This window comes from Calonectris borealis, unplaced genomic scaffold (genome assembly GCF_964195595.1).
Source record: "Calonectris borealis unplaced genomic scaffold, bCalBor7.hap1.2 HAP1_SCAFFOLD_97, whole genome shotgun sequence".
Taxonomy (NCBI): Eukaryota; Metazoa; Chordata; class Aves; order Procellariiformes; family Procellariidae; genus Calonectris; species Calonectris borealis.
The window spans coordinates 182415-190861 of NW_027441488.1; positions in this window are offsets into that span (position 1 = coordinate 182415).

Genomic DNA, 8447 nt, shown 5'->3' on the forward strand with positions numbered 1-8447 from the left:
CCATCTCCCGTGGGCCAAGTGCCCACTGCTCCTCTGCCACTCCTTGATACACTTAATACATCACACTTCTGATCTTCCAAGTACTGCACAGATATTAACTAATCTTCTCTGGAACTTCTTTTAACTTCTTCCACATACGCTTCCTATGTTGTTCCCTCATCATGAGGTATTTGGCCTGGTCCTGTCCCTGAATTGTTGTTTTCTTGCTGACTGAATTGGAGATATCAGACAACCTGTGGGATGGATCCTGGTTTTTCTTTTGATTTACCTTTAAGATTTTATAAACACAATGCACTCTTACAATCTGTCTATAACAAACATATAGTGAAAGGAAGGACTAGCTTGACGCTGCAGTAATAGGTAAAACAGACTCCTCTCTCTCCAACTGAGAGAAAGCGTCTTGGCTATGTGAGATGACTAAATTGAAGAAATTCAAAATTGTCATAAAAGAACAGTGTTGACTTTTCCAACCATTTGCTCATGCAGTATCAACTAAGTTGTTAAAAAAAGAATGTTGGAGGCTGATTCCTATTGGAATTTCTTCAGCCCTATTCAGCCAGTAATGGAAAAGGTGGCTTTCCATCTGATCCTTTAATTATCTTTAATTTTTATAGGCAATTATGGTTTCCTCAAAAAGCGTTCATTTCTCAGAGTCCTGTTTTCAGTCATGTACCGGAGTTTTATTTTAAATAACCTCAGTGGAAGCACAGATGCCCTTTGTAAAAGCCAATTCAAATGAAGCCATTTAAAAATTAATTACCACTTGGATTCTCCACAACTATCTGTGCATACTTGCTTCATTATAAATCAGCTGTTGTATAAGTTATGCGTTATACAGCCTCTTTTAACAGGTGACAAGGAGTCATCTATTGAATTTCTGTAGAATACTTACACTTCCTAGCCTGGTCTGCCACCTGCTGAGCGAACTGGACTGGCTCTCATTGGATGACCTTTTGGAGTGGGGAGAGGAAAAAGAAAGAAATCCCATTCAGTTCCTCTGAAGGTAATTTTTTTAAAGAAATTCTGAAGTTACAGTTACTTACCAGTGTCGTGGTTTAACCTGGCAGGCAGCCAAATACCACGCAGCCGCTCACTCACTCCCCCCGCCCCCCCAGTGGGACGGGGAGAGAATCGGAAGGGTAAGAGTGAGAAACACTCGTGGGTTGAGATAAAGACAGTTTAATAGAACAGAAAAGGGAGAATAATGATAATAAATAATGATAGAATATACAAAATGAGTGATGCACAATGCAATTGCTCACCACCCGCGCTGACCGATAACCAAGTAGCGATCGGTACTTCCTGGATCACACCTACCGTTCATATACTGAGCATGACGTCACATGGCATGGAATACCCCATTGGCCAGCTGGGCTGGCTGTCCTGATTATGTTCCCTCCCATCTTGTGTACCTAGCTCAGTCAGTAGGCACGGGAACTGTCCTTGGACTAGGAGGGCACTTAGCAACAACTGAAAACATCAGTGTGTTATCACCATTCTCCTCATACTAAATCCAAAACACAGCACTAGGAAGAAATTTAACCCTATCCCTGCCGAAACTAGGACACCAGTTGTGGGTATTGCTTGTCCTTGGGGGCCCAGAAGACTTGGTAATGCTGGTTGTCTTTGTACGGGAACCTGATAGACATCTCAAAAAACCATTAGTAGGCTTGAGTTCTGAAGGTTTTAACCAACTCTCCCGTGGAGAAGAATGTGGATTAAATGCCTAACTATCCGTTTGCTGCAGACCACAGTAAGTCACCAGAGTTGGCTATATCATTTTCTGTGAGAGAAATGAATCCCACCTCTCCTTTGCCAGAGGGTAAATGTAAATTGCAGGCTCAGGATAAAGTTCGTCTCCGAGTAACTACATTTTATAAATGGAAGAAGTCTATTTCCTACAAAACGAGATCCATGACAGAAACACAGAAGTGCTACCAAGTGCATTTTAAAACAGCCACTCCTGTCAGCACACAGCAGTATTTTCTTAGTTTATAGCAACAGGAAAACTTCAGTCTGTTTCGCACATGGGATTTGATAAAAGTCAGAGGGGGCGGAAATCTCAGTCCAACAGCTACTTGTTAAATTTTGCAAGAAGCCTTTGAAACATAAACCAAAAGCAAAACGAGCTTTCAGAGAGAACGACTCCACTGCAAACACTACTGAAATGTTTTGCAGAAATACAGATTCTTAGCATACCACACGTTTGACCAACTTCCAGGGGCACGAACAGCAGGACCACCCTATTTTAATATTCAAAAGTATCCCAGATTCTATGGTTAAGCACAATGACAGTGCTTCCTGCCCCGTAATTACAGATGCTGGCCAACTTGGTTGCGTAGCCACTCAGACATGCACGCGTGGTTTCTCTCGCTCACTTTTTGGCCAGTCCAATTAATTCCATACTTACGCATTAATAGTTGGTATTGCGTATTTTCCAGTGTTTGTCAGCATAGCACCCTTTGTATTGGGGTCATGAAACTCCTTGGAATTCCTGTGCTCTTTAATTCTGGGAACAGGCTCAACATTTTTGTCCTGTTAAGAAAAGAAATGCAGACATATCTCCTTTTAAGACCCACACTTAAAATGACATTTCAATGATTATTTTAAGCAGCAAAAGCCTTTAATCCTCTCCTTTTACCTAGCATAAGGGTTGCTCGACTAAAATACTTATTTTCCTAAATGAATATAGCCAGGATGTTCCAAAGGCTTGAGCAGTGTTTTGAACTCATTCCATTCTTTGGCTTAAGTTCAGGTTCTTTAAGGGTGAAATATCCCTTAGCTCACCATCCCCTCAGAAAAGAGATACAAACCCGCTCCTCCTCCAAAGCGCAATTCAGAGCACAAATATTCAATAGATGGGGTCAACAGAAACATCTTGGTTTTACATGAAATACTAAAAACTGTGAACTGTCATTAAACAGAGTTAAACCCAGAAACATTTCCAGTAATATTGAAATATATAAAAATATGCATGAAAGTTCACAGAGCAAGATCTGTGGACATACTTAATGTCTATGACCTACAAAAAAGAGAAGTTTACATTTATAATGCCAGGTTTCCCTTGGATTTTGAAGGGCTTTGCAACATTGCCATATGAACCTCTGTCTTTCACCCCAAGAGAAACAATTCTTAATATGAGTATTCATGGATTTGTTACGTAACTGCCAAGGTAAAAAACTGAAAAGCTAAGTAACACCAGAAGTCCCCCACAGTCTTACCCCATTTGTTGGGCAGTTCTTTATACAGTCGCCAGGTTTTCCGCAACGAAAGCAAGCAGATGATGGTGGAGGTGGACCCCAGGGTTTCTTCATGTAACTAAAAGGGTTTGGGGCAAAGAAGAAAAAGGTATGCACGTGTCTCTCTCGTTAAAACAAACTTCTCTACAATTTTTCCATAATCTTCAAAGAACAGATTTGACATTATCAACACTTACTTGATTGGATCATATTCCTGGCAAGACTGTAGCATCATAGCTTTTATTTTATCTTCTTCGGAAGCATTGGCTTCAGCCAGATTGGCACTCTGTTTAACAGGTAATTATTTGACACATACATTAGAAACACATTTAAGCCCACACTGCCAAAGAGAACACCACTCACCCAACCCTGTAAAGAGCAGCACAACGCCAGCTGAGGTTGCATGAAAACAGCTGCTTATATGAAACAGAGTTGTCCAAAAGATGTTCTGGGGAGTCCTTACGTCATCACAGGCTGTTTATGTGCCTGTTAACCTACTTGAAAAGAGCATTCCTGGGCACTCAAAACCTTAGGCTCTTCATGTTCCCCCCCACTAACTTCTTCATAGGAAGCAAGTTAACTACAATAAGCAAAACCTGCAGTTTTTTTCCAGTTGACCGTGTCCTTTTAACATACAAATTGTAATATAAATGTTACGCAGAACTGGATCTTCAAATTATTGAAGCCAGCTGATTTTTTTAAAGTAGTATTTGTTCAAATGTTTTTATTACACACTAGTACAGATACAAGCAGGGTCTAAGGGAGTGACTGTAAATGATTTGGACCCTCAAGCACCTATCATTCAGATCAACCACTCATGGTTTTGGTTTTAGATGCATTCATTCACAAAAGCAACCAACTTGTTTCAGCATTTTGTTAAAGGGCTGTTTCATATACACAGCTTTTTCTCAACTGTAACATAATCCAGATCGACATCTATGAAGTCATTTCCATTAACATTTACAGAAGACTTTACAGATACTTGACTAATTTGTTTGAACCCAAGCGGTTTACAAAACACATCCAAAACCCACAAGACATTACTAGGAATAGACCAAAATTCAATATGGCATTTAATGCATAATAAAACAGAAAACTTTTTACAACACATTGCCTCCATGCTAAGCCAGTCTGCACTGAGGAGGTTAGAGTAAGGAACCGTTTGGAGCTGCTTTATCCTATGTTCCTCTATTTTTCTGAAATACTTACATTTTCTCAAAAGCTTAAATGTGTACACCACTTGGACAGTTTTTCACATTTTAGAGTAAAACTTCACCTGAGTTTACAGAACCAAGGACATGTTTAGGGACAGCGCTAACAGAGACCAATTTCTCCTGGTGGCTACCTTCCAAACTATTTTTTTTTCCTTACCAAATGTCCACAATTTAATTTCTGCAGTGAGAGAGGGAAGAAGTTACCAGTGGGAAGAGATTTTTCTTTCTGGGAAAGGAACTCCAGCCTTTATTTTCAGAAGAAAGAACTAGCTCCTCTGCATTAGGCCCTGCCTTCTCTAATCTTTGTAACTTTAAAGACTAGTAATTTAATTGGCTAGCGCTACGCCTTTTCACAAAGTGCAATCCCTAGTGCTTTCCCAGACAAAGTTACATGTTGTTGAGCAAAAAATGCAAGCAGTTCCATAGCAAAACATGGCATTACAACAGTTTCAGAAGGTCACGTTTGCTAATATGCCACCCATACGCATCAGTATTTTCCTGTAAACAATTAGGTGCATTTACACAATTTACACAGTCTGCGATCAAACAAATTAGATTGTGTTGTCCACTGTATATATACTACAGTGTATGAAATTGTGCAGCATTCAAAGCATGGATCTATAACTGTAGCGCCTAGAAATTCAAAAATAGCCATGCAGTTGTCCGTGTTCCAGAAACGCTTCTATTTTGGCTCTTGCAAACCCCCCTGAAATGTCCGTCACTTACAGCCAATTAAATTCTTCTGTGAAAATTGTGTTAGTTTCCAATGCAAAATGAACGAAAAGTATGAGAAACGGTAAACAGCTTCTGAAGTGCTGCTTCTTTGTGTCTTGAAGATGAGTAATACTGCAACATTACGTTGCGGCTGATAAGGTCCTCCCCCTTCTATCTTCCCAAACTGGCAACTACTCTTTACCAGGATAGTATCAAAATATACACACATTTTAAAGTTAAAAGAAATACTTTAAATTATTAAAAATTAAATTAAAGGTTTGTTCACATGACAACAGTTCTCCAGCTATAGATCACAGTATAAGATTTAAAAATACAAAGCAAACACTTTTTTTTAGGAATATATATGTACCTTAGTCAGCTGGGCCAGAGAAATAGATGCAGAAGAGTCATCAATCTGTTCACAAAAAATTAAACTCACATTCAAGTTCTACAATCAAAAACAGAGCAATAGTTAACCTCTACTGTAGTCTGACAGTCTGCACTATATCCTCCGAGTGTCACTGAAAGAGCCATTTCCAACCTAGTGTAGTTGGTATTTGTTCAAAACAAAGTCCAAACCTGTGACAGCTTAAGAGTGCCTATGTGGTTAAGGAGAAGAAGCTAAACTAACCAAACCCGCTGGAGATCAACTTATTGCTCCAGAATATCTCAGAGAGGGACCCTTGTCAAATGCTCACAGCTGCTTAAAAGTCGAAGGGGTAAGGAAGCTATCAATTTTCAGCTAAAAAGGATTTTTAAAAAATATTTATTTGAAAAGGAAGCATCACTACAGGAAACTTGTTTTCAGTGTGGTTTGTAAACTAATCAGCCAAGTATTTCCTTGTGTTACTTATTTCTGTTTTAGCAGCAGAACGACAGTGTCTTCAAACCTGAAGAAAAACGCTGCCCCTTTTCCAAATGTAAATTCAAAGTGGCAGTATCCTAAAGAAAAGCTTAGCCTTTGGGAAATTAAAGCAGCATCCAGCCCTGAAGTCACCCAGATCCAAAAACATACTGCAGGCGGAGGTTAAGAAAAATGACAGGGATTTTACCCTTTACAAATGCACCAGGCTCTAACCTTGTGCCAAAATTTGTACACTGGGTTTTACGTATTTTCATTTGCAGACAAACTATTAAACTAAACTGCTTCATCTGATAAAGCGGAAAGGTCAAATGTAGAACTTCAGAATACCACTTTGTGTAGCAACGATATTTAAATTCACAGCAATCTATTAAAGACAGTTATGCACTCAGTTATGCACTCAAACAATATCGCTTCAATTATACAGTTTCAGGAACAAATACCCAAGTCTTTAAGGACATGAAAAGGAAGCATTTAGCTGCACAGAACTGTCCTCAAAACGTGTGGGACATGTTGGTTTTGGTATTTGTTTGAACCCCCAAGTCAGAAGTAAGAAACAGTACCACGTTTAACAATAATGGTTTCTCAGTGGTTTTTGATAACATTTTCAAAAACCATGTTCAGTTGTGCAAACCTTGAACCTACGTGATCTAAAAACGATTGTACATTATCTGTACAACACAAAGTCGTTCAGGAAATAGTCTAGCATATCCAGTATGAAATACAATGCATTACTAGGCACAAACACCAATATTCACATTAGATAGAACTGTGCAAATGATGGCATTACTCCGTTTCTACTATGCTGAATCAAATACATTGTATTTACAACATATACTATGTTTTACTGGAAAATCTATTAAGTTAATGTTTGGAAAATTAATCCAAGACTACCTTAAGTGCAGCGTGCAGCAAAAAGTGTGAGATTGTGTTTTTACATACTGCTTTTGATGTTCCACTTACTGGCTCAGTTTGACTTCTAGAAGAAGAAATAAAGGTGATCAGAACTTCAAATACAGCACTTGTACCAAAAACATAAAGCACTGAAAACAGATTATAAAACCTGAACATCAAAACTTTATGTTCTGATAGTCGAGTGAATCTGGAAATTTACTCATATACATAAACCGTTGTCTCTTGGTACATTCAGTGCAACTAAAAAAACCCCCCAGAATCCCATTTCTACTTTGTCACAAATTACTCTAAGGCTTACAGATATAGAACACGACCGTGCAAGGGGAAGTCCTCAGATAGTTTGTCTCTGCTACATAAGTATCAAAACCAGGAAGTCTGTACTACAGTTTTGTGTTCATAAATAATCAACCATCAAAATACGAAGGTAACTTTAGCCAATCTGTGTATCGCTAGTATTACAAATAGGTACCAGATAGAGTCCTTTAGTTTCTAAGAAAGAACAGTGATAGTCTAGACACTTCCAAGTGCACCTTTACTTAAGTGAAAAAAAATCAGTCATCTGACAAATAACAACAATGTCAGCAGCATCGTCTTTAGAACAGTGTTTCTCTGTGGAAGCCCAAGCACTGTGTTCAGATATCTTAGCCATGAAAGTGCCAAAACACTAAATGTGTTACATATGCTATATGGACTAAAAACAGTAGTAGAAATGTCACCTGAAAGCAGGTCCTAGGCCTTTGTGCGATTTAGGAGACCTGTGACAAAAAAAAAAGGTCTTGGTTGCCAGAATTTGCTTCAAGATAATCTTGAAAATGCTACGATATTTTAAGAAATATTTATTAAATTTGAAAACTTGCTGAGATTCCACATACTCATTGATCTGTATCTGCACGCTACTCATCATGAATCAGCCATGCAACCATTGATGTCGTTAACAAACAATTCACACATCATCCAAAGTGTCCCATGAGCAGAGGCAATTCAAAGGCTGCTGTGCAACTGGTGTACAAATAGAAAGGCGCACGCTCCCTGCCACTGCTAGAACACCACCAGGCTCGCAACGACAGCCACGTACCTCCTGAAGTTGAGGAAGGACAAGGACATCCTTTAGATTACCACAGCATGGATTCTTCATACATTTACCTTCAAGAGCGTACTAAAAGGAGAGTAACGCATTTTTGAAGGCCTCTCCACCATTACAGCATACATTCATCATTCCCAAACATCCACCACTCTACCAGTTGTTTCTGCAATGTTCACAGCTGGAAGACTAGAAAGCTAATCTGCCTGGTTAATTTTCAGCGCTAGAACAGCGGTGCCATTCCTTCCTTATCCCCTTATACATACAGGTATGTATCTGACCTTTGATGCTAGCCGCATCTATCCTCTCATTTTAGGGCAGCATTACAATACCAGGAGAGGGTGCCCGAAACAGAGGATGCACTGACAAGACAGCACTAAGCAGACGTGTTTAAATTAACCCCCAAAACAAGGCCATGTTTA